Raw genomic sequence first — 4,537 nt, forward strand, 5'->3', positions numbered from 1 at the left:
CATCTGTCGATGGACATCTTGGCTCTTTCCACAGTTTGGCTATTGTGGACATTGCTGCTATAAACATCAGGGTGCACGTACCCCTTCGGATCCCTACTTTTGTATCTTTGGGGTAAATACCCAGTAGTGCAATTGCTGGATCGTATGGTAGCTCTATTTTCAACTTTTTGAGGAACCTCCATACAGTTTTCCAGAGTGGCTGCACCAGCTTGCATTCCCACCAACCGTGTAGGAGGGTTCCCCTTTCTCCACATCCCCGCCAACATCTGTCATTTCCTGACTTGTTAATTTTAGCCATTCTGACTGGTGTGAGGTGGTATCTCATTGAGGTTTTGATTTGGATTTCCCTGATGCTGAGTGATATTGAGCACTTTTTCATGTGTCTGTTGGCCCTCTTTCGGTGTTTTTAAAGCATAGAATGTGCGAGTCAACCCGCACATGGTCTTCCCTTCCTACCTGCCTGACCGGCTCCAACATCATACCTGGAGACAATGCCCTTAAGGGACTGCTTGAGCCAGTTCTAAGTAGCAGCCAAGTAATATACATACATTAAAATCTCCCATTAGTTCTGCTTTTCGGGTTGAAGGCTGACTGATACAGATTGTGGTACTGAGAGTGGTTCCAAAGGAACAGAATCTTAACAGTGTGTTCTCTGAATTTGTACTGGGTTTCCTGGACTACATCTCCAATTAGACTGGAAGGCTTTAATACCCTGTTTCCAGTGGTAAAGTGGGCACTGTTAGTCCACAGCAGGAAGTGGCAAAAGTTCACCTTTAGTTACCTATGATTAAGTGCCTATAAAAGACAAGTCTCCGGGTCACCGAGTATATGATATGTTAGAATATTTTCATCAAAATAAGGAAGATTATGAAGGAAAAAAATAGGAGTATTATGGAGTTGATTTGTTGTTTCTAAATGAGCTTCAGAACTTGAGGAGAGAAAAGACTGAGCTCGGAACCTTACAGTCCCAGATCAAGGTCCAAATGAAGCACCTGAAAAGTCCTGATACAGGCCTGAAAGAAATCATTCTCTTGTAGCCAAGGGTGCAATATTTGGGGATTCCAGTTCCAAAGTTTAATCTTCGAGTGGCTGAATTACAGCACAAATTAAATTCACAACCTCACCAGGGCTCTTCTGTTAATATTAGGGCACTGATTGGGAGAAACAGGATACTGGAAATTGGAATGGGAATATATGGGTGCATGTCAATGAGTCCAGGTCCCCGAACCTCTAAATTATGTGTCTTTGCCGGCAGAAGCAGCCCTTCCACTCCTACCTGAAGAGGTTATTTCCCCTTTGCCTGAAGAACCTCTAAGGGTCTCACCTGAGATGGTGGCCTGGCAGGGCCCTGCTTATCCTCCTCTGTAGCTCCTACCATCACCTCTCACTGCTCCTTAACCTGCACCTAGACTGGAGGGCCCACAGGCCAAGACAGTGAGTGAAAAACTGAGACCCATGGCAAGATGTGATATTCACCAAAACAACAGCACGTCTTTTCCAATAGATATACAGTAGCCTGGGGTAAATGTGTGAGAATGGTTCTAAAGGTTGGGGTAAGGAGGTTGAAGCAGTATAATGTTGGATCCTGTTCATGTACAAGTTCTTGTGTGGACACATGCGTCTATGTCTCTTGAGTATGTACCTAGAAGTGAAATTGCTGGGTCATTTGGTAACTTTATGTGTAGTTTTTTCTTTTAAAGATTTTTTATTTATTTTTTGACAGAAAGAGAGACAGGGAGAGAGGGAACACAAGCAGGGGGAGTGGGAGAGGGAGAAGCAGGCTTCCCGTGGAGCAGGGAGCCCGATGCGGGGCTCGATCCCAGGACCCTGGGACCATGACCTGAGCCAAAGGCAGACGCTTAACGACTGAGCCACGCAGGCGCCCCTATGTGTAGTTTTTTGATGAAATGCCACCCTGTTGTGCCAGGATGCCCCATCATTTTGCATTCCCACCAGCAATGTGGGAGGGTTCCAGTCTCCTCAGGACACTTGTTAAACACCTGTTAACAGCTATCCGCGTGGGTGTGAAGTGGTAGCTCATTGTGGTTTTCATTCCCAGCTCCCTCCTGACTGATATGTTGAGGCTCTATTCCCGTGTTTAAGACTGTAAACATGAGGTCCCCCTCGCCTTGCTGGGTGTCAGCCAGGGGCCACTGTCAGGTCCTAGGTCCTCCTGCACACCTTCCCACGTGGACCCCTACACCTTCAAAGCGGCAACGCGTGACAAATCCTTCTTGACTTCCTCTTCTCCCTGATCGAGATAGCTGCCTGCCTTTAAAGGACTCACCTGCGTGCGTCAGGCCCAGCCGCAGGACATCTCAGGGACAGTGGAAATAGAGAGCTTCTGCCAGCTGCAAAAGCCCATCACAGGAGGTCACTGCCGGGGTGGGAGGAGGCTGCGGGGCCGTGGCAGCAGCGAGGACCAGGACGCGAGGGCGCTGGAGGACCAGGTCACGGAGCTGGCGTGCGGTAGGACGGCGGCGGTGGGACGCCTTCCCGGAGGACCAGGACCGGGCAGACCCCGAGCCCTGGCTCCCAGTGGCGGGGGCGATGGCCACGCTGCAGCTGCCGGGCGGGGACGTGCGGGGAGGGGGGGGGGTCCGGGGGCGCGGGCGAGCTGAGAGCCTTCAGGGCGCCCCCCCCACCCCACCATCCGGGGCCGAGGTGAGTCAGCGAGGGCAGCTGCGGGGTCTGGCGACGGCCCCGTAGGTTTCTGTCGGGTCCCGCAGGTGTCTGTCCTGGCACCATCCAGTCGTTCCTCAACGAGTCTCCAGGCAGTCAAGCAATCCCTTCCAAACAACTGTGTCAAGAGTGAAACAGTATGTTCCATTAATACCCTAACAATTTCATTGTAATACTTTTTACTGCTATGACAATTTTATATAAATTTTGCTATACTTAAAATAGGCTTTGAAAATGGAAAAGCGTACAAAATTCCAGATAAAATGATTAAGGGATGCAATTTAATAAGGTGACCCGAGAGACTGCCGCAGAGACCCGCGTAATGCAGCTTTGAAGATGGGGTGCGTTCACGCCCAATATCCCGACTCCTTCGGCCGCTAGGGAGGGACCGAGTTCTCCCAAACCAAACATCGGTGGGGGAAGCGGCATTTTGTATGGGAAATGGTCAAAAATACTCAGGACGCGGGCGCCTGGGTGGCTCAGTCGGTTAAGCGACTGCCTTCGGCTCAGGTCATGATCCTGGAGTCCCGGGATCGAGTCCCGCATCGGGCTCCCTGCTCGGCAGGGAGTCTGCTTCTCCCTCTGACCCTCCCCCCTCTCATGCTCTCTGTCTCTATCTCATTCTCTCTCTCAAATAAATAAATAAATAAAATCTTTAAAAAAAATACTCAGGACGCTGCTGGACTTGTGCTTATGCTAGACAAGGATCACTACTTAGCCTCAGGCTTTTACCACGTCTTCAAAAAGATGGGAGAGTTAGAACAGCAAGAACGTCCTGAGTGCGATGTTCTCTCTCTAGGGACCCAGACTGCCGGGCGCAGTTTCTCTGGCACTGCAGACAAGCTGAAGACACTTGGCAAGCCACCGAGCACAGTATGGGGCTGGCCTTGACCCAGGATGTGTATTAGAAGCTGAGTGAATGCAGACACTTTCTGTACTGATGATGATTATCTCTGGGACAGGATTCTTCAATATTTGACAGGACCCTGGCTGCCAACATTCTGGAAAGTGCGGTTCCTCAAGTTCCTAGCATTTTTCATGCTGGAGACTGGTATGCAGCACAAGAAAACCGGTAGGCCATCTGCCCAGAATGCCCAAATTGAGTCCCTCTTAAATAATAACAAAGGGCACATGTTTCCAGAAACTCTATCAGTGAGAAGTTCATTATGGCAGCCATTTCTCCACCCAGGAAACAGGGGTGGGGGGATATTAGGGACCATGAGCTCTGTAAAAGCTATAGAAGAGCACAGTGAAAAATCACAATTACAAAAGCAAAAATGACAGTCCTCTATCAGATGTTAGTCCAATCAGGATATATAATTGAATAAGAGGTTTGGGGAACTGGTTTCTGCTTTAATACAAAAAAGAAAAGGTTTTAGAAAAGGTATCCAAATATAAGTAAACTTTTCCAGTTATATCTGATTAAGATTTAAAACTTAGGTTTTCAGGGAAACAAGCCATAAGTGACTCTTAATGACAGAGAACGAACTGAGGGTTGATGGAGGGAGGTGAGTGGGGGATGGGCTAGATGAGGGATGGGCATTAAGGAGGGCACTTGTTGTGATGAGCACTGGGTGTTGTATGTAAGTGATGAATCGCTGAATTCTACTCCAGAAACTAATATTGCTCTGTATGTTAACTACCTAAAATTTAAATTTAAAAAATGATAAAAGGAAATACAATGAAAAAAATAAAACTTAGGTTTTCATTTGAGGGGTTGTATTTTATTTTGTTTTTTAAAGATTTTATTTATTTGAGGGGGGTGGGGGCAGAGGGAGAGGGAGAAGCAGAGACCTCACTGAGCAGGGAGCCCAATGTGGGCCTCGATCCCAGGACCCTGAGATTATGACCTGAG

General features: G+C 48.2%; 1 pseudogene; it reads left to right on the forward strand.

The window, feature by feature from the left end:
* Window positions 1-2,264: 2,264 nt before the first annotated feature.
* LOC102732696 (alpha-1,6-mannosyl-glycoprotein 2-beta-N-acetylglucosaminyltransferase-like) lies at window positions 2,265-3,935 on the forward strand (annotated as a pseudogene).
* The last annotated feature ends 602 nt before the right edge of the window (window positions 3,936-4,537 follow it).

Source organism: Leptonychotes weddellii, unplaced genomic scaffold, assembly GCF_054177405.1.
Source record: "Leptonychotes weddellii isolate Sample4059 unplaced genomic scaffold, ASM5417740v2 HiC_scaffold_4720, whole genome shotgun sequence".
Lineage (NCBI taxonomy): Eukaryota > Metazoa > Chordata > Mammalia > Carnivora > Phocidae > Leptonychotes > Leptonychotes weddellii.